Below are 23,130 nucleotides of genomic sequence, written 5' to 3'. Positions count from 1 at the left end.
ATAAGTCATAGTTAGTGAGTTTATTTTAGGAGTAAAACTGTCTTCCATTCTTCCTCAAGCTTTCTTATCCTTATAGAAAAAAAGATGCAGTTTACTTGCATATTATATGTAAATAAGCTGTAAGTAAATGTAAAAAAGTGGTTAAATTATGTGTATGTTGGATAATTATTTTAAAATACACATAATGATTTGTAATCAGAGAATATTTGATTTCTATACTTATTTTATACTCTTGTAAATCTGGAATTTATTTATTTATGTGTGTGTGTGTGTGTGTGTGTGTGTGTGTGTGTGTGTGTGTGTGTGTATGTGTGTACAGTGAACTTTATTGATGGTAGTCAAGAGAGTAGGGCTCCCTGGGGCCATCTTTTTATTCTGGGAGGTCTAAGATGGAAACTCTGAGGGGAGATGCTCAGTGTCAGGGGCTGAGTTGGAACTAGGACTACTTAGCAGCCAAGGACCTCTCTCTTGCTCTTTTGTCCTTGCTAGGGTGGTCCAGGGCTTCTTCTTCCTTGAAGGCCATGTAGGCCATGACATCCACCATCCTGTTTCTGTAGCCATGTTCATTGTCATACCAGGAAATGAGCTTTACAAAGTTGTCATTGAGAGCAATGCCACCTCCAGCATTAAAGTGGATGAATGAGAGTCATTGTTAAAGTCGCGGGAGACAGCGTGGCCCTCAGTGTGGCCCAGAATGTCCCATGGTAGGCCCTAAGATGCCTGCTTCTCCACCTTTTAGATGTCCTCATACTTGGCAGCTTCTTCCAGTTGGCATGCCAGATCCATGATGGACACATTAGGGTAGGAACACGGAAGGCCATGTCAGTGAGCTTCCTGTTGAGCTCTGGGATGACCTTGCCCAGAGCCTTGGCAGCACCAGTGGCTGCAGGGATGATTTTCTGGGCAGCCCCATGGCCATCATGCCACAGCTTTCCAGAGGGGTCATCCATAGTCTTCTGGGTAGCAGTGATGGCATGGACTGTGGTCGTGAGCCCTTCGACGATGCCAAAGTTGTCATAGATGGCCTTGGGCAGGGGAGCTAAGCAGTTGGTGGTGCAGGAAACTTAGTTCACAATTTTGAGTGAGTTGTCATAGTTTTAGTGGTTCACACCCATCACAAATATTGGGGCATCAGCAGAAGGGGTGGAGATGATGACCCTTTTGGCCTCACTGTTCAAGTGAGCCTGTCCTGTCCCGCGGGAAAATTTTGAACCAGGGTCCACCTGAAAGAAGGAGTGCAGATGGGGGAAGAACAGAGACATGGAGATATGAAGGCCAGGAGCCCCGCCCCCCACGTTTAGTATACACAAGGCACGTATTTATAATCAAGTCACATAGCCACCTGCAAGACTCTATCCCTTCCCGACCCTTGGGCAGGCTGAAAAGAAGGCACTCCAGGAAAAGTTCTCCTGCCTGAGCTCCTTTGAGTCTCTGAGTGGTAGGTAATCCAAACATCCAGGTACAGCCAAGCTTCTCCAGCAGCATAAACAACACAAATCATTCTCCCAGCAGAGGTCCATAGCTCAAAGGTAAGCAGAAGGCATGGCATGGGCCCCAGCCTTCTCCCTGGTGATGGATACACTAGTAGACTCCACAACATAGTTGACACCTGTGGGAAGGAGTAAGCTTTGTCACAGGTGGGAGCAGTCTTGGCGGGCTTTACCCTTGGGGCACCCCATGAATACCTTGTGACAGACTGAGTGGAGCCATCCTGGGTCTGGAATTCAGGAAACAGACCTGGGAACCCCACCTGGACTATTGTCTTTCTAATGGACCCTCACTGGGAGAAGGAGCCGGTCCTTCCCACGTGACTGAAGGAGTTGGGGAAGAGAGAATAACAAAGTCAGGAGCGGGGAGAGCATGCAGGGGCAGCGGACAAGCTGGATTAGCACGCCAGAGAGACACCTAAGGATCCGTCCCGTGGAACGGCTACCGGAAGGTTCACTCTTTCGTCCCTTTAACCTTTTTCCTTCTTTTATAAGCTAGTTGGGTTGCATAATAAAGTTTAATTGCTAAGAAACAGAGTCAACAGACACCAGCATCAACCTATTTGATGTTGAAAGTATCTCATTCCTAGAATATGGTGATGGGCTTCCCGTTAATGACAAAGCTTCCTGTTTTCGGCCTTGACTGAGCCCTTGAACTTGCCATGGGTAGCATCATACTGGAACGTGTAGACCATGTAGTTGAGGTCAATGAAGGGGCCATTAATGGTAACAATCTTCAACTTTGCTAGATAAATAACCTGGTAACCAGGTACACAATAGGGCCAAATCTGTTTACTCTGACCTTCACCGTTCTGTCTAAGGAATAAGGCTGCCACAGAAAGGAAAGATGCAGCTCTTTCTGGAACAGGGAGGAGCAGCGAGCCATATCTGGAATTCCTAAAATGGTCTTAGGCATATCAGGTGTGGAAAAGCTTTAGAAGGCCACATCTAGAGTGGAATATACAATGACGCATATTGAGATTAACATGTGCACCTTCATGAAGGTCCTAATGAAGGAGATAGTTGTATCTGATTTAGTGATGATGAAATGGATCAGGCGGTAACAGCTTACATTCTTTTGCAATGTTGTAGAATCTGATATCTATATGACCATTTAAGAAATGGCTGTTGGGGTTCATATGTTAGCTCATAACAGAATAATTACACAGTCAAAGTGGAGGATGAAAAACTTCAAAGAGCATTTTGAAGGAAGGAATGAGGGGATTTTTCAATCAGTGAAAAAGAGGAACAGAAAAGCTATGTGCAAGGTGATTAGAAGATTTTAATTCTTAGACTCTAGAGAAGAAAGTTATAGACAGAACTGGTTCTAAAGGAGAAGACAAAATAACTCTAGGTAAGCCCAGGTGGAAGCACTTAGATTTTGCATGTGCACTGTTGCCATGCTTGTAAAATGATTCTTAGAAGTTTTCCCAATGAGATTGTCAGTAATTCAGTAAACAAGAAGTTAGAGTGGTTACAATTGAGATACAGTTTGGGTGGATTTTTGAGGAAAATTTACTTCAAAAAATCTATTATCTATAATGTTGTTTATCTCTGCTGGGTAAAATTATATGTTTACCCTGACTGATCAGTCAAGGGTAAATAAATTCCCAGTAGCAGTATGTATGGATTAAAATTTACCCTAATACCATTTCTTGGTACTTGTCTGGAGATGACATGCTTGCTGTAGAGTATTTTTGCCAAGCTGCAATGAAATCATGGCCATGAAGATGAGAAAACAGTGTTTAAATTACATCACAGCTGTGCTGGTAACTGGCCGAGTGTTCAAACTTAAGATCATACAAATTCCAGGAAAGAATCTGTGCCTATTACTATAAAAACTGAGTGTACTTTGCTTTTTCTCTGAGCACAAGTGGGTGATGTTAAATCTTTAGATGGAACTGAGCACACAGACTTAGGAAACTATGAATAACATGATGAATAAAAGAATCAAACACATGTGAACAGGGTGAATATACAGGTTCAAACGAAACATTTGAGGCGCTAGGTTCTTACTTGTACTGGCACTGCTGGTCCACATTTATGAGATGCTCTGTAAACATGCATATGTGAACTCTAGATTCCTAAATTTGATCTCTGTCTATCTTTTGCTATCTTAGTCACTTCTCTGTTGTTGTGAAAAGACACTGACCAAGGCAACTCTTATTAAAAAAGAAAGAAAGAAAGAAAGAAAGAAAGTATTTAATTTGGGGCTTGCTTACTGGGGCTTGCTTACAGTTTCAGAAGTTTAGTCCATTATCATCTGTCAAGGAAAATGGGGTCATGCAGGCAGACAAGGTACTAAAGAAGTGCTGGGAATTCTGCATCCTAGTCTGCAAAACTAGGAAAAGAGAGAGGAAGAGAGAGAGAGAATGAGGGAGGGAGGGAGGAGGAAGGAAGGGAGGGAAGGAGGGAAGGAGGGAGTTCTATTCCTTGGTGACTGAAAATCCAAATATATGAATCTATTGGGGGGGTCATTCTTATTCAAACCACCACATTTAATGACAATCTACCTTGTATAAAAAACACCCAAATAAACAACAACAAAAGAAATTTGCAGAAAAAAATAATCTCCAATTTGTAGTTCTCCGGTGAGTACAGTACACCTGAGACTTTGAAAGATTAAGGCTTTGTTTAAATGACTAGTTTTCTAGATTCTTCTACCTTTCGTAAAGATTTGGGTCCATGTATATATTAAGATAAATATGAATAATTCTAATGAAAGACAGACAGATGGATGGATGGATTGATGGACAGATGGACAGGCGGGAACACACACACACACAAATTTTAGAGCAAGCCGAAAGAGGACTCATTGTGGTGCTATTTAGGTTTCTTGCTCATTGTTGCATTTTCCCCATCTAGGCTTATAAAATGAAAATGGAGTGTCAGAGTTCTTAGCCATCCTGTGCAGCGGGGTCTTGAATTTGGAACACAGCCCTTCATCAGAGAACCCTAGCACTTAGCCAGGGGCACTGAACCGTGACTATGGAGAGACGCCTCATGATGATGACACGTGACATGGTAGTCTATAGTTCGGGTTTTCAGTTTATTTAAATAACAGTGCAGGCTTAGCATGCTGAAAAGTTTCTTTTGTGCTATGTCACAGGTTCTAAAATGTTGCTAATCATCTGTTGCCCTGTGGTAACAGGTGTTCCTTATTCCCTTCTCGCTCATGCGTAAAAGTATGATAAACATTAAAAACTCTGTCTTCAGTCCAGTAAAGCCAACCTCATCTTTGGTTTAGTGATCTGGTAATGGATTAGTCGCATGCCTTCTGAAATAGCCACAGGTTCTCACCTAGGAATCTGAGCTGAGGCTCACTGGCTGCAAGTTACCAGTTGTGTGTAAGGATTACCATTCATAGTCCCTTAGTTCGGCTTTTCCCTCCCCAACAGAATATATGAAGCCTTGCACATTAGAGAAAAGGACAGAGGTGAACTCTTGTTTTACTTTATGGAAGAACACATGATTACACTGATTTTCCCCTTCGGATTCTTGCCTAGAATAGTGGAAGCTAAAGTACTCATTTTGGTATCATTTACCAGAGTTAATTATAACACAGTCACTAATATAAAATACCTTATTTTCCAGCTTCATTAAACTCCATTATAATTACCCTTTATTATTTCAATCTTCAAAGTCCTTTGCTTTTGAGGGTGGGAGTGAGTGGGAGTATGGTGTAGAAATATTTTGAGTATTGGAAGATGAAATGACCTTTTGTATTACTCACTTTTTCAACCACGTTTCACTTTTTGCAGCAAATATGTGCAAGTTGTCATGGAAATGTATGATGCTTATGTATCAAGTGTGGGAGTACATTCAGTGGTCTCTGCTGTTCTTATAAGAAAAGAGAGATGCTCGGGTTAAATTACAGAAAATACTGAATGTTCCACATTGTTTTAAACAATGCCCATCTTTAGGTGCATGATAAAGGCACAGAGCATTTCTTTCTGGACACTGGACTTTGTGATACAGGATGTAAGCAATCCCATTTAGAGATGTTGAGGAGAACTGTGATAAAGCAGCAGTTTGGAAGCACAGCCACACTCTGCCTGGCTAGTCTTATGTTGGACACCATCCCAAGTACTCTTGATTTTCCATCTCATAATAGAAACCTCACTGCATGGTAGAGATTAAGTACTTAAAACTCTTGAATTTGTGCTTTCACGTGATGGGCAGTCGAGTCAGAGTTTTCAACCTTTATAAGCTGAGTGTATTGATATGTGTAGAGACCAAATCCTGCCTAGATTTCTAGCAGGCAGGTGTCACTGAAACGTATAGACGGAAGTGAATAAGACATGCCTGTAACAACAAACCACAACAGTGGGAAAGGAGGCCCTGAATTGGAGGAGTACATGTGAGAGTCTGGAGGGAGGAAGAAGAAGGGGAAGAGATGATGTAGCTACGTTATAATCTTGAAAATAAAAGAACTAATTAAAAAACACGTGCAGCATCTAGAGGTATGTCTTCATCTGAGAACCATATGCTGTGGAGTGAGGAGTTTTGTGACACTGCCTTTGACCAGGTAGTTTGAATCTTGACATCCTCTCATGTTCTCTTAAAAAAAAGTGCTAATTCTGTGTTCTAGAAACAAGTGGAAATGTGAGAATGAATTCATTATTTAGCAAATGACTTGAAGATTCAAAAACAATCACTGAACAAGTGCCCAGAATCTATAAAGGGTCCAGCCTTCAATCACTATTCTCACGCCTGCAAATTCCAGACCTAAAGGCTACAGAGAGCTTCGTTTCTCCAACTGTTCTTATCGTGGACAAAATTTGGAAGAGAAAAAAAAAAATCAGTGCTCAATTTATGTTTTTCGCACCTAATGAGGTGAGAAATTCTAGGCAGGCCCAAGAAACATTTTTGGTGTACTGGAATTTGATCTTTGTGAAATTTAGCAGTTTCATTGTGACAGCTAGCTTGAATTTGCATAGTTTTCTCTTGCATTGTTTTAGTTATGCTTCCCTTTGCTAATGACACAGATGGCGGTGAATACAAACCAATGAGATCTGCGTCCTTTTGTTCAAAGTGCACGAAAAGAATCGAACAGTAACTTCCACACAAGCTTTCAAGCTAAGAAATGTTTTAATTTTTTTGTTATTGAAAATTGACTTTTTAAATATAATATACTCTGACTATGGTTTCTTGTTCCCCTACTTCTCCCAGTGCCTCCTCTCCCCCCTCATCAAGATCCACACTCTTTCTATTGCTTCTTTAAAAAATCCCAGGCATCTAAGGATCATGAATAATATATATATATAATCAGAATATGAAAAAACAATCAGACAAGAAAAAGTAGAAGAAACACATGTAGATGGAAAGATGCACATTTTCACATATATAATCATCACATAAAAATCTACAACTGGAAACCATAATATGATCACAAAGGTAAAACCAAAAACCAAAAATCAAACCAACACAAAATCCCTCGCTTAATAGCATAAGACAAGCCGGGCATGGTGGCTCATGCCTTTAATCCCAGCACTCAGGAGGCAGAGGCAGGTGGATCGCTGTGAGTTTGAGGCCAGCCTGGTCTACAAAGTGAGTCCAGGATGGCCAAGGCTACACAGAGAAACTCTGTCTCGAAAAAACAAAACAAAACAAAACAAAACAAAACAAAAAAACCAAACAGTATAAGACAAACAGCCTCTAAAGATGCCATTGAGTTTGTCTTCTCTTGCTGTCTACTGGTTCACATGGGGCCCACCCTTAAGAGTACGTTGTTTCCTCAGTGAGAGTCCTGTAAGGAAAACTAATTTTTCATTTGCAAGTATCTATTAATTGGAGATAGCTTCTGGGTTAGAGATCAGAGCACGTGCACACTTCTCTCAGCTCTAGGACTCCATCAGGTGAAGGTCCCTGCAGGCTTTGTGCATGCCCCCTCAGTCTTTCTGAGTTCATGAGTGCCATCCCTGTTGTGTCTAGAAAGATTTGACTCCTTTGTGTCTTCTATCCCCTCTGGCTCTTGTACTCTTTACATCTCCACTTATGAAGCTCTCCCTGGACCCCTAAGAAGGGATTTGATGGAGACATCTCTTTTGGGGCAGAATGTTTCAAGATTTTCTCACTCTCTGCATGATGTCTGGCTGTGGGTCTTTGTATTTGTTTCCATATGCTGCAGGAGGAAGCATCTCTGATGATGGCAGAGTGTTGTAGGTTCTATGTAGACACTTACTGGACTTTTCCATGCTCAATTGTCGGGTCCTAGCCCACGGGAAAAATCGAATCAGGGTTCACCTGAAAGAGGGAGCAGGGATTGAAAGTAGGATACAGAGACACAAGGAATAAGGGTAAATAAAGGACAGTTGGATGAATTTTTAGATTTTTGTCAGTGAAGTATGTCCGTGGTTTCTTGAGAAAGGAGAAGTCTCAGCTTGGAACCACCCAAAGGATCTAGGAAGTTCTTACAAGGAACTACTCAGAGAACTAGGAAGTTCTACAGGGAGCGATTTAGGCTGTTGTATTCTTGCCCGGAGGCTAGGGTGAGTGAGATAAGAATAGATCCTATTGACCTTGCCCTATTTATGGTCCTGCTAGTTGGCAATAAAGTGAATCTTGATCAGAAATTTCCTGACTTGATTCGTTATTTCTCGCGTTTGAAACTTCTTTTCCAATGTCTCTCTGAATAAATCTTTACTATTTTTTTTTTTTCGAGACAGGGTTTCTCTGTGTAGCCTTGGCCATCCTGGACTCACTTTGTAGACCAGGCTGGCCTCAAACTCACAGCGATCCACCTGCCTCTGCCTCCCGAGTGCTGGAATTAAAGGCGTGCGCCACCACGCCCGGCTCATAAATCTTTACTATTGCTCTGTCCCATATTTGCGTTGCTTACCTTGCCATTTCTCTGCGAAGCTGATGGCTTCAGAGCAAAAGTCTACTTGTCTTTCATTCTTCTTTCCTTGCTGTTTCTCTGCGAAGTTGTGGCTTCGGAGCAAAAAAGTCCACTTGCCTTTCACTCTTCTTTCCACGCAATGTCCCTCATTTAAACCCTCGTTTTCAGTCCCCTGCTCAGGCGCTAAATGTCTGGTCCCAGCCCTCGGGGGGAAAAATTCGAATCAGGGTTCACCTGAAAGAGGGAGTGGGGATTGAAAGTAAGATACAGAGACGTGAGAAATAACGAATCAAGTCAGGAAATTTCTGATCAAGATTCACTTTATTGCCTACTTGCAGGAACATATATAGGGCAAGGTCAATAGGATCTATTCTTATCTCACTCACCCTAGCCCCCGGGCAAGAATGCAATAGCCCAATTCGCTCCCTGTAGAACTTCCTAGTTCTCTGAGTAGTTCCTTGTAAGAACTTCCTAGATCCTCTGGGTGGTTCCAAGTTGAGACTTCTCTACTTCTTTCAAAGGTAAATAGTCCAAGGATAGCCTAGAACATTGTGGTGAGGTAAAGCTCAGCAACTTGAAGGTCACAGCATACAGCCTAAGCACAGGATTTCTGACATGGCAGAATTTGGCATGGGCCCCACACTCAATGAGTTGTTGTCTTCAGCAATAGCCTTACCAGCAGTTCTGGCAATAACCTGGTTATTTGGGGGAATCTCATGGGAAGAACTTGGGCAAGTACTCAATTAGATATAACCAATTCCTGGTTCTAAAAACTTCATTTGGAGACATGAGATGTAATGCTAGAATGTGGATTTAAGCAATTTGGTTAGAATCTAACTCCTAAAAATGAAGGAAATACATAATGTGTGTTGTGTTTAAAATATTTTTCCTGGTTTTGATTCATTTATGATAATGAATCATTTATGTAAAGGTTTTTGAATATGGCTCTTCAAAACATCGAAAGAAATATTTATCCAGAGAGTCTGTGTTAATAAGTTCTGATATTTTTGCATACATATTAGTTAATTCTTCAAAGGAGTACTAATTCCTTGAGGCCACTAGACAAGCACAGCTGTACTATTATTACCTTTATGCAATTAAGTAATAATCTCCACAGGTTTGTAATTTACTTTGGAGAAGCAACTTCATTCACTAAAAAAAATAGACTAAATACACCATTTGATTGATTATCTTGTCATCCTGTCAAATTTAGAGAGCCCAGCAGTGGATGGGAGTGAATGCAATTTTAAATTGAGAAAAGAATGTTGGATTATATATTAACACATTTTCTCCAAATCTGTACTTTTCCATTCTTACTTCATGGCCAGTCCCCCCTTTGAGTGCAGTGCTCGTATTCCAAATCAAACATGTTTGTGGATATCTGATGATTTTCTGAACTATCTCATTATTGATTTCTCAGCTTCAAAATAATTACGAGACTTTTGTTGTCTGACACCAACCATAATGTGCATTGTTTAGTACGATCTTTCTGACCTCTCAAAACCAAACTGGTCCACCAAGCACACAGATAACACAGCAGGTATGAACCGGACTCAGCGTTAAGTAGCCAACTCATCACTCATTTCGGCAAGTTACCATGAGCCTGTGATTTAAGTCTTGGCTTCTGAGTGGATTTAACACTGACAGTTTCACACTCCAGGCTTTAGGGAGAATAAAGTGAACTAAGCCACACAAATATGTAGAGTGGCCTTAGCATTTGTCAAGTGGACATTAGACATAAGATATCGGTGTTACTTCTAATGCATTTTATGACTGCTTCTGGTGGCACTGTGACTTGATTTAACTTCCATTTTTTTGTATATCATATTATCATCCCTCTCTAAGGCCAAAGTCAGATGTTTAACTTTCACAGAAATTGAAATATCTTTGCTATTGTTGTAGTTAGACATTTTTTTTGAGAAGAGCGGCAGGTAGCTTAAGTTGGTCTCCAATTTACTGTGTATCTGAGGATGACCTTTAACTGCTGAGCCTCCTGATTCTGTCTTCAAGTGTTTGGGTTTTGAAAACTGTATTATCGTAGTTGAAACACATATTTATGTTCCAAATTACTAAACCATGGTTTATTCCAGTTTTCAGACACTTACCTTAGCTATTCTTGTACCTAGTTGTATGCATAGGTATGTTTTATTTTGTCCACTGGCAACTGAATTCTTAGGGGCAAAATGACATTCTGGGGTTATTATGTTTCTCTCAGTGTCAAAATAATGACTAAGAAGAATGAATATTGAAAAAAGAGCCTATAAACACTAACTATTTTAATTCTATAACTTTCAGGTGTGCGCACCTCATCATGTTTATCCTGTGATCAGACTCCTTCACTGGTAGCTAGAAAATTGATATTTGCCTAAAAGTTTTGTCACAGACTGTCCTTGTCAGCACTGAATTTTTTTCCTGACCTTAACAAACTAAAATGACGATGACTACTCTTAAGAGAAACCTATGTGGTTGATTGTTAAAGCATATTTTTGTATCTTGTGTACTGTAAATTAGTCTTAGATGTTTGCATTTAGAAACTAGCTGTTACTTAAAAAGAGGCTTATAGTCCACGTTCTAGAATACAAAGAAGAACTCTAATGAGCCCCATCCCTCTCTGAGGAGCTGTTAGACTGTTAATGGCTGCCAGGGCAGAGAGAGTTTTCCGTAAGGGGGTGGTCCCATCGTTCAACCATGCCCTAAAATTAGGCGGTACAAATAGAACTCAGTGGATTATAGGAACGAACAAGAACAAAAGAGGGTATGAAGTTGGAAGTGGTGTGTGTGGCTGAGAGGAGGTAGGAGACAGAGTAAGGTGGATGTGATAAAAATGCACCGCATATATAAAATTCTTAAACGGATAATAAAATATATTTTAAAAGAATGATGCTGAAAATACACTTTTTTCCCCTCAAAGACACACACACACACACACACACACACACACACACACACACACACAATAATATCACACCAAGATGTTTTTGGTATTTCTAAAAGAGGCCACTTTTTTGTCACTTCTATTTCATTAATTTCCCCCCCCCCACCCCACCCCGGTACCACACAATACGTAAGTTCCAAGTCTCAGTCAAAAGGAAATATAGAGAACTATATTTACAAAATCCAGATATTCTTCATCTGAATTTCAGCAAAGAAGCAACTTTTCATGCCACCAAAGCCAGATATGTCACTGTGGAATTTGATTTATTGCATGCTTCAGTTCTTAATGGAACAGAATAAGGCGATCTACCATGATTGTTGCTCCGAGCATAAGGTTACAGGAGAAGTAGAGCAAACAACTTCAAAACTGGATGATGGAAGCTCCCTGCTGCTCCCCGGGCTCCTTGCTGACACTCACCTTGGATCCTCGGGTCACTCTCAGCCAGATCATCTCAATCATTGGCCTCCTTGTGTGACAGTTGAACAAGCTGAAAAATTATTTTTGAAAAAACTGGAAAAATAAGTGGTTACCCTGCATCCTCTGTGGGAAATTTGGGAGTCCGCTTTGTAGATATGAGAAATTCATGAGGCTGGAGTGATTTATGTCTTCCTCCAAGAATACTGGGATTGGGGTAACAGAGAACCTTCTTATTACTCATATAACTCACTGCAAGGTCAGTGGCCAATAAAGACATCACTATCGGTGATTAATTGTGGATGGGCACCACCCCCAACTTTCCTTTGATCCCAGAGACCCAGATAAATGCAGTGATGGGGCCTTCAGTGTTCCAGCTTTGTCCTTCTCATGCACCTAGCACGACACAGGAGGAGAGAATTAAAAGAAAGGAAAGGATAGGCTGATAAATGTCACCTGGGAACAACATGCCTCTGCTACTGAGGTGTTTTGCAGGATGAAAAATAAAGTGGATTTCTTTCGTGAGCAAAAGAGCTATCCTAATGTGCTTGTCACAACTCACACAGTTTTGTTGTGGCTAGTGTTTCCAAAATACCCCATAGTCTGCTTTTTCAGTAACTGAGAAACAAATCTGGAGTTTGAGGTTATAGTAGTGGTTAGGACTTATTCTTTGAGGACACTTGGCCTAATTTACAGAGGTAGGCCTTTAGGAACAGATTTTTAGGTCATTATTATAGATGGACATGTCTATTCAATTCTGTTTTACTTCTTATTTCTATTCATAATCCTTAAATAATAAAAACCCTTTTATTGAAGTTTATATACATATATAGTGTTATATATTTTGTGTATATATTTTATATATTTGTGTATGTTTTATACAAATATACGTTTTATATAGGCTTATTTTGTATATATACACAAAACATATAGGCTTTATACAAAATACATAGGATTTTATTGATTTTTGTTCTCCTCCTCCCTTTGTCTCTTTGTGTTCATAAAGCAGTACTTCTCACAAAATGCTCATTTACTGTCTATACCAGCCTTATTTTCACAAATGTGGACAAACTCATAGCTTTGAAAACATGTTCATAAATGTATTCCTGATGATGCACTTCATAATGTTCTATAAGATGTGTAGCTTATTACCACTTTAATTCTATGTTTAGATGAGGAAACAGGCATTAAAAATCCAATGGTTATTCTTAACATAAGAGGCAAAGCCAACTGCACTAGAAATAAAGAAAAGTCTAAAACATTCATTCTTCTAATTCAATTTAGTCCTCAAATTTAGTAAATGCTTAGCAAGTGTTTGCTATGAACTGTTGTTTTTGAAACCCTGCATGCGCAGAGCAGAAGGAACTATACTGGAAATGAAGTTTGTTTTCACTGCTTGGGAGCAAAGGGTATAGAGAAAGGGAAAATGCTGCTAAACAGGATAGTTCTGTTCCTAAGGGACCAACCCAGTTGCCCAAAAGACAGGCTTCTAGATCAGTGTCAGCTGTTAACTCATGGTGAAAGAGCCTCTGGCCATGCCTCTGCTGGATTATCTGATTAAGTGAAGGTGCGAAGGCCCGCCCACTGTGGGCAGTACCTTTCCCTGGGCTATATGAAAAGGAGCAAGTGAGATGAAAAAAAGCATTCGAGACACTGCTTCTTGACTGTGGATGCAATGTGATTACCTGCCTCAAAATTCCCGCTGCTGTGACTTTCCTGCCATGACAGACTGCACCCTGAAACAGTGAGCCAAAATCAGCCCTTTCTCTCTTTAGAAGCTTTCATTAGTGCATTTGTCAGAGCACTAGGAAGAATAATTAACACAAAAAGAATCATAAAAAGAAACCTCAAAAACATTCCTAATATCCTTCATGTAAGAAATGAGGAACGAGTCTCTTCTCGGTAACCTGCTGTCCCTTCTCTGAGTGCCACCAGGTCTCTCCCTCCAGGGGACATGGTCAAATATGAGGCACCAGAGTACGTGAGAAAGTCATATCACACTCTCCACTCAACTGTGGAGACTGTTCTGACCATTGGCTAGATCTGGGTTGGGGTTTAAAGTTTACCACCTGTATTGTCCTTGGCTGGTGCCTTAGTTTGAGCGGAACCCCTGGGCCCAAATCTGCCGATAGAAAGGTGGAAACTGAAGATGCTCTGAGCTACTTAGGACAAAGGGGATGTTTGGTTAGCGGAGATTCAGCGCTAAGGCATCTACTGTTCGGCCCTAAAAGGAAATTCTTATGCTCTCCAAAACTGTTAGTAATTTTTACAAAATGTTATCTAAGCTTCTGATTACAAAGCCAAGGCCAAGATAACGCTGTGGTATCAGAACCCATTTGTAATCCCAGTTACAGCTTTTGGGTCACAAATGCTAACATGGACGTGCTAATGCTCGTCCGTATATTGTGCATTGAGAAAGATTACATTTTGAAATATGGAGAGATGACGAATGCACTTTCTTCTTTGTCCTCAAGAAAGATGTTTTCTCTCTTGCTGTTTTCACGTTCCCTCACCTTTTCCTTGGTTCCCACTGTCCCTGAGCTCTTTGACAAGTTTGCTCACTAGAGGTAATAAAGGAAAAAAATGCACATTAATTTGAGACAGAGTGAGGGTGCATAGGAAACACAGAAAGAGAAAAAGGAAGTGACATGATTTTATTTAATTAAAATATTTAAAATTTTTTTGATGCTCATCTTTTTAAAAAGCCAAGAATAGGGAATGGTCTTATGAGCAAAAACTGCATTCTGTGGTTTTTATGCTAGCCTTAACTCTCCTCCCTATTAACAAAAGGTTTCAACATTTCTGTGAATTTGGTATCAGTGGGCTTGACAACTTTACCAAATGACCATGTACTCAGTATATTCATATGCTGGGAATATTATGGAAGTACAGTGTTCCTAAAATAGCCAGGAGTAAGGGGCTCTGGATGTGACCATCAGCCATATACTCCTGGGACAGACACATCTACAGTAACTGAGAATTCCTTAGGAACATTGACCTGCATGCCCTGGTTGACTCAAGGTATTTATTTCACATAAATATTTTTTTATAAAAGGAATGGAGATCATAACAGCTTCCATGTTTCATGCTTAGAGATATTTGATATTATAGATACCTGCAGACAAATTTATCTAAAATAATAATTAGTAGAATGGTTCTTATATTGCAATAAATATTCAGAATTATGAATATGGCAGCTTTTCAGGCTGGAAGTTAATGTCTGGATTTTATAAACAGGGCTCCTAGCTGTGCACCCCGGATAATGGTTCTTATAGTCATTGACTCCGGATTTGCCTAATTGTTTTATAGAGGAGATAATTTAATCAAATGCTTAACTTATTGTCAAAAATGGTAGATTAATGCATGCATGCTTTTAGAAGTTATCTGTCTATGAAAAATCTTATTTTAGAAATCCTTTAATCCAAACACAGTCTCAGAATAAAAATAGCATTTTCTTCTCTCTCTCTCTCTGCCTTTTTTTTTTAACCTTTCCATTTCATCTGCTGTTTCACTGTACCAAATTGTTCTTCAAAAAGTCTTAAGCCTTTTTCAAGATTCTCACTAATTTCAAGTGATAACTAAAATCATTGGTTATAGATCTAGTGTCAAATAAGTCTTTATCTCTTCCTGTGGGCGGCTATCTTCTTGACTGATGTAAGTGAAAAAAGAACTGCATTTCTTTTTCCAGTTGAAAATGGACAATTTAGCCACCACATGTCTGCCAATGCACCTCTGTATGAGATGTAATTATATGTGAAATAATAACCTCGCTGCCAAATAGTTTGCAGTGCTTTGCTTTATATGAGAAACAATACATTTTTAGTTTCAAGAGGCAATAAGATAATGACATTCAAGTCAATCTCTTGCTGCTTTCACTTTCTTATACATTTTTAAAAAGTCTATGGCTCATCCGTCTCTAGTTCTCAGAATGTTAAGATGACAATCTTGTATTATAATTTAGATAACACAGCCTTTGGTTAATTTTCAACCCAATTTTTTTCTGAATATGGATGTATTAAAAAGTCCATCCTCAATTTATGATAACAGGTTTTAGGAAATACCTCTCTCATATAAATCATCAGCTATTGTATAGAGTTTGGAGTTTATAATATGCTGTTTTCACTAATCTATTTTAGTAAATTAAAAGCTTGTTCACACAGAAAAAGGAGACAAGTTAAAGAAAAGTCAATAATAGCAAACAATATTTATTTAGCAATAACCATGGATCAGCCATTATGCTGAGGGCTTTATATGCATGCTCACAGCTTTTTCTTTAGAATGCCCAGAATGTAGGTATCTTTGTTTTCATGTATCATGTACTGATTTTTTTCACATATAATTTTTCTCTCTTGCATACTGAGAAGATAGCCAGATTTGCACTTTCAGGGAGTATCACTGTGTCAGAGTAGAAAGCAAAATTATCTGATCCTGAAGAAACTGTAGTCTTTTGTTTCTTAGCAATAAAAGCTTAGGAACATTGAAAGAAGATTTGCAGACTTGGGATAATATTTGAAGATGCAGTGAGCTGAATACCAGAGAAAAGAAAACACAGAGGTGACATATCATTTCTCACTTTGGGAGGCATTTGGAATCTTGGGAAATAAGCATAGTGTATTTACAGTTTTCTGTTGCTATGCCACAAAGATCCTAAAGTATATCATAGTGTCTGGTGATAGGACCGTGGCAGCATCTCACCTGGGAGCCTGGCTAGGTGTCCTCCACAGATGTAGTTAGGTAAAGGTTTGATGGAGGCTGCAGCTTGCTTCTAATGGGGCTCATCAGCACCTAGCAGATTGCTGCTGGCCAGGCCCCACGGCTTTTATTACATAGTAAATATCTTTCCACTGAGTGAGTGGTAAAGGGTGAGTAGCAATGTCTCTTGTGATTCTTCAGAACTCACACAATATAACTTTTGAGTCATTCTGTGTATATATTCAGATTTTCTCTTATCTCTGAGACATTATGGAAGGTGCCTACCGAAAAGTCGAATGACAGAAGTTGAAGAACACTGAAGCCAACTTGTGGTTTGATTTCCACAACTGCATACAATACAGCCCAAGAGCATCTTTTTTTATTAAAAACTGAAATTTCCTAAGACCTTTGCTTAATTATTCCAAGTCAAAAGAATATCCTCAAAGAGAATGCCATGAACTCTGCTTACCTGTCCTTGTTTATACTCAGCCAACATATGTTTATGTAGTACATTGTGTTAGTGATCTAAGCCATGGAAATTCATTGGAAAAATAGAAAAATAATCCCTTGCTGAGCTTTAGGTATAAGAATCATATTCTAGATCTGCCCTTTGAGACTGGGCATTCTATGACTTGTTGACTTCTGTATTGTGTCTGTTTGTGGCTTTCTGGAATGGTTTCAGATGAGGTATGAGAGCTACACAAATCTGTGGCAAAATGAGTTTTAGGGTGTATTTGTAATTATGCTGGTCTAGTAAAATGACAGTGGAAGCGTTTCTTATAAGATCCCAGGTAACTTTCTAAGTTTCTAGTACCAACCGTGCATTTCCTCCTCTTGAGGAGGCGTTAAGTCCAATTAGACAGCTGGTGGTTACTGCCAACATACTGCTGCGGACATCTTGCCATGCTGGTCATAGTTATAGTTCATATGTATCATAGCTGGATAGTACTATTGATTGTTTCTCTCCCTTGGTAACTTACACAGCAATTTCTGTGTTATGGAAGCTAGGTGGCAGAAAAGAAGTTTTCAGGTTGCATCATGAAAGAGAGGGCGGAAAGATTATAAGTCAGAGGGCCAGGAAGTCTGCTGTGAGACAGTGTCATCCAAGGCCTAAACAAGGCACAAATAGTGACAGTACCAAGAGACATGCTAGCATGAGACTAGAAACCAATCTCAATGAGTCCAACTGCTAGGCAAAGAACTATAAGCAACTGATGACTGTTGAGAGAGGGATAATAAGCCTTTCCTGGGGATGAGACCCCTCGTTGGTTATTTAATACAAAGTAGGCTTCCCTGAGATGATATACACATAAATGACAAGAAATGGATTCAGTGGGATGTAATTATATATCTGTGCCTCTATTTCTCATCTATCTATGTTTTATCTACCTATCTACCTATCTATCATTTATCATCATCATCATCTATTCATCCATCATCTATCTATCTGTCTATCTATTGTCTATCTATCTATCTAACCATAATAATCAATAAGAAAGAGGCCATCAATTCATTTTGATAGGCAGTGAGGGAAGGGCTGGTAAACATGGAAGAGTTTGAAGGGAAGAAAAAAAGGGGAAAGCGACGTAATTATATCTTAATTAGAACATATTTTTTAGAAATAATAGTCTGAAACAAAAAAGAAGAAAAATTTTTACCCTTAAGTGTTTATATCATGTGGTAAGGAGATTAAGTACGCATGTGAAAAAATTCAGGTAGGATATTTTAATATAGTACAACCATTTAGAGTATTCTTCAGTTGGGGATCATAGAAAGCCTTGATTTGGAAGAAAGCACATTAAATATATAGTCTGAGTGGTGGAAACAGTACAGTCATGTAAGTATCTGAGAAAGGGGATTGAACAGACATAAAGGAGAACAATGGCAAAGGTATTGAGAAGGAGACACACTATATGAATTTTGAAAATGTAGTAAGAGGGTAGAAGACAAGGATGACCCAGGAGCTAAAATAGTGACAGATTCCTGACTTTGATGTAAAATGAATTAGAAAATTATTAGATGGTAATTAATGGAGAGAGTCAAGATTCAGTACAATCTTTAGAAATTAAATATTGGCAACTCTACATAAAACTGTGGAGTGACTATTGTAGAACTTACCCAACTGTTCCTATTTTTCAAGGAATACATTTTGGCAACTGGAACTGAAATTTTAAAGGAGAGAACAAGATAGAAACTACTTAGGACAAGAATATATTTTTGCAAGTAACTTGCTCATAAATTAGAATTAGAATTTCAAGGTAAGAGAGAAATCAGTGTTGTCTAGAAATGGCCCACTGAAAAGACAGGGATGGCAAGCAAAGCAAATTAGAGGGTCTCTGCCCTTTAGGTTACTGAAGTAACATATTCATTTAGGGTTGCTTTAATTTTAATGCCTACTAGATGTCTAGGTCAACATGTTGGTAGCAAATAAGATATATTAATTTTTGAGAAATCAAGATTGGAGCTATAGATTTGAGAACTAGTCACACAAAGATATAAAGTCATGGGCGTACAGATAAAATGAAGTCACAAGGTTGGATTAGATCTTCTAGATCAGTGATGAAGGAACTGAGCCCGCCATGAAGTGTATTGTGGAGATGAAATGCAACAAACATGGACAAATGAAAAAGAACAGCAGTATGGCAAGAGGGACACCCAAAGAGCACCTTATCTTGTAAGCTAAGTAAAAAAAAAAAAAAAAAAAAAAAGTACTAGTGATACAGCCTAAAAATTGTAATATATAGTAGAGGAAGGCCTTTGCTCCCTCCTTCTCAGATTCAAACTCTTCCAGAAACTCCATTATAGACACACCCATTGCATGGTCAGGTAGGCATGTAAAATTAGCTATCGTAGGTTTATCACGCATCTTATATTTTTGGATGCCATGGCATGTGTACAGTAGAGGATAACTTCCTGAAGTAGTTCTCTGCAGCTTAGCAGCAGGCACATTTACCAGTGAGTCCCCTCACCAGCTCCATCACAGGTTTAAAATGAGAATTAACCACTGGACCCAGCCATTAAATGGTCCCTGTGTGGGCATAAGAGCGGTTCAGAACACAAGGAACCAGTAAAGAAGATGATCCAGTCACGAGAAGACAATGTTCAAACTATTTCCAGAAAATGAATGTCTCAGATGCTCAGATACTACTGTGTATAAAGGAGAAGAATTGACCATGGGCCTATACACGTGGATGTTGCTCAGAGGGCCAGTTTCAAGATCAAAGTGGGAATGAAGGCAGACAGGGATGAGGAACATGACCAGTGAGAAATGAAGTTTCTCTAAAAGGAGTTTCTACATTAGTAAAAAATTACTGTTAATTTAATTAAAATAGTTGGCACAATGTACTATTGGAACACTATACCTTCTGTCCCTCAAATTTCCTCAAGCAATTTTAATATTACTAACTTTTGATATATTTCAGACAAAATAATAAGATAGTATACACATTTAATAAGCATTTAGGTATCATCACATGGCAAAAAAAAAAAAAAAAAAAAAAAGATAAAATGTTTGAGACATAGACCATGGTTTATTCTTCCCGGAGAATTTTTTATCATTTATAAAAGATATCCATAGTCCCTTTAAATAGTAGTCTTTTCATACATCATTTCCATTTTACTCATGTGACGTATTCTGTATGCTTTAACCCTATATTAAAAGCTGTGTGTGTGTGTGTGTGTGTGTCCATATATGATTTTTAATTGATTTGTCTTTTAGGAGGTCATGCTTTTAAAAATCAGCATCTCAGTATGTAAGGCAGGTACATTCAAGCTATTGGTAATCCTCTTTCCTCTAACTCATGAAGTTACAAACATGAGCCACCATTTTCAGCACATATGCAAGTTTTTAAATTCAACTTTATGTCTGTGAATTTTATTGATAATGAAAATTTTAGTTCTAGGTCCCTGCTCTTTATTATTCCATTTTCTTAAAATTTGGCTTTTGGTTGGGGATATCTCTCTGTGATAAAATGCCTGACCAGGTGTCTTGTGATTTAACCCTTAGTGCCTTCAAACAGATCTCCTGGTATATAGATGAACATTTTTATTAATGTTACAAAAATATTGTTTCTCATGTTCCTTATTGTAAAACTTCTTTTTAAAAATGGCCTTCTCTGTCATTGTCATCTGTGAGTAGAGAAAATTTGATACCTTTTTTCCACTGAGAACTTTAGGCCCTGCTTTAAAATCTGCTACATGAGCACTGATGCTAACAGTTTCAGGGAATGACTTTCACAACAACCATTTAAAATTTCTTTTTACTAGGCTTCAAATTGTTTTGTTTTGGTTTTCTCTTCCGTTGAAATAAAGAACAGCACAATGTACAAACAATATACCTTAATATTTATCGTCATAAAAGTTCTTATATGTTCGAGGCAGAGTTGTCACAGAACAATGCCAATAAAGCTGTCACTACTGGTAATCTTGATAGTGTTGGTGCTGATGCTGCAGTTCTCGAGCTCATGTGTGCCCCGGGATGGAGTGGTACTGATTTCTGTATGTGAGGGGTCATATAATGTCAACTAAGGCCTGAAGATTTGGGATCGGATGCAATAAATTCAGTAATTCATTAAAAATGCTTGGTCCAGAATTTTCTAAATTATTTGGTTAAAACCTTGATTTCAAAGATGATGGCTTACCAGACATTTCCCACAGAATGCTAAAAATGTTACAAACGCAGGTACAGAATAGTTTCCCAAACATTTAAGGATTTATGTTTTTATAGCAAGGTTTTACTCAGTAATTTTGATCTGTCAAAAGAGCTTCAAATGGCGCTCATCTTACTTTTAAATATAAAGAAGAGCTGGCCCTTGCAGGGAGTGAGTGGTCTCTGACGTTTCTGCCTGCTCTTCGGAGGCTTTTCCTCCTGTTGGGCTGCCCTTCCAGCCGCGATATGAATGGCTTCCCATTGCCTTAATGTATCTTGTTTCGTCTTGTTTGGTTGTTTTTTCCTTGGAGGTCTGTTTTTTTTTTTTTTTTTTTTTTTTTTTTTCTGAAGGGAAACTGAGGAGGAGTGTATTTGGGGGAGAGAGGAGGCGGCGGGAGCAAGGGGGAGGGAAAGGAGAAACTGGTCAGGATGTATTGTAGGACAGAATCTTTTTTTTTTTTTTTTTTAAAGAAAGAACTGTTGTACTGACTGCTGGGTTTGAATGTCTGGATGTTAATAGTAGTTATAATGGATTAAGAAAACATAAAAGAAATGAGTGGTTTTAATTCTCCTTGGTAGTATATAGTCTAATTGGTAAAATGTTGGATGGTGTTTCTGTCCTCTTTATTTTCCATTTCTAATGGAGAACCAATTAAGAATAAGCAGTTGGAAATAATTCTGAACATAATTCTGTGATCCCTTTTATAATATACTTAATGTAATTCCTGCAAGTAAATGGATAGCAATTTCAATAAAGTTCTCAGATGAGGGTGCTGCGAGGCCTTTCGTCCTGTCCTTTACATCTGACAGTTACAATTATGTGCGTAAGAAGGAAGGAGTGATCTCATTAGGACCCTACAAATACCTGTCCACAATACTGCTTCTACTACAGTTTAGTACCGCATTGCTTTTGAAAATATAAAGGGTGACTCTTTCTATCGTATTTAGGTAATTTGAAGCAATTAATTAAACACCTTAATATATAATTTTATTTATAAGTAATTTTCTGAGTGCGTATACACAGTGTGAGATATGGATGATATATCTCTTATAGATGTGTGCGTGCTCTTTTCTTTGCTTTCCTCCATTTAAAGGATGATAGGCAATGATAAGCTGAATGAATCCTGTGGTTGCATAGCAAGAGTGAAGACTAAGACCTCAGTGATAGCAAAGCATACAATTATTCCAACAGTCCCAGCTGAACATCAATCTAATTGGAAGCTCTAGGAGTGATACAGGAAATCCATGAGTGAATTGTAAGGTGTATTGTAAGAAAAAAGGTGCCCTGGAAAACCCAGAAGAACTTTGGAGTGCAAGGATATGGGATCTTAGCCCACACATGTGCATTAGCGAAACTTTGATGGTGTGAAAGTGTCTGTTAAGAATGTTTCTCAACATAGTGTCAACTGGCATACTGAATACATATGGATGTATCTGTGTGCATCCATTGTATTGTAAGTTACATGTACATGTAATACATATTATATAGGGAACAATAATCTTTATGTGAGAGTTAATTAAGTTCTTGAAGGTCACATGGTAAGTTATTTAATATCATTGATTTTATATCCACAGGTATTTTTATCTCCTATTTATTTTTATAGTATTACTCTGTAGTATAGTGTGTGTATTCCACATCCCTTTATCTTTTTTATTTCTCTGAACCTATATTCTAGTTTTAATACCTCATATATTTTTATTATTGCTTAATCTCATTGTCCTTATTACAGAATATAAATGTTCTGACATTTTAATGCAAAATCATTCTAAATATTCCTTTTGTTTACATATTTGTCAGTTGCCTTGTGAAATCAGAGTAAGAATGGAATGTCATAATACATTAAAGAGACGCTACAGTATTATTGCTTGCCACTGTTGTGTGTGAAACAATTTAAATTTAACATTAACGTAAAAGCACTCCACTCAAAGTATGTTTCTATTAGGTAATATAAGTCATAATTTCTGCAGAAATACATTAGGCGATAATTTTCTGAAAATAAGAGCTATCATCTGATAGTGTCTTTTTACAGTGAAAATTTAATATAATTAAACTTAAATAAAAGACTGAAAACAAAGAAAACGAATCTGAATAAAAATTGAATGGGCTATATGT

The 23,130-nt window shown here is 38.5% G+C and overlaps 1 pseudogene; it reads right to left on the bottom strand.

Annotated features, from left to right (window-relative positions):
• Positions 1-442: 442 nt before the first annotated feature.
• LOC127202309 (glyceraldehyde-3-phosphate dehydrogenase-like) lies at positions 443-11,957 on the bottom strand (annotated as a pseudogene).
• Between the last annotated feature and the right edge of the window lie 11,173 nt (positions 11,958-23,130).

This window comes from Acomys russatus, chromosome 18 (assembly GCF_903995435.1).
Source record: "Acomys russatus chromosome 18, mAcoRus1.1, whole genome shotgun sequence".
Classification (NCBI taxonomy): Eukaryota; Metazoa; Chordata; class Mammalia; order Rodentia; family Muridae; genus Acomys; species Acomys russatus.
Note: the sequence above shows the minus strand (reverse complement) of the source record. Positions and strands in the feature narration are given on the sequence as shown.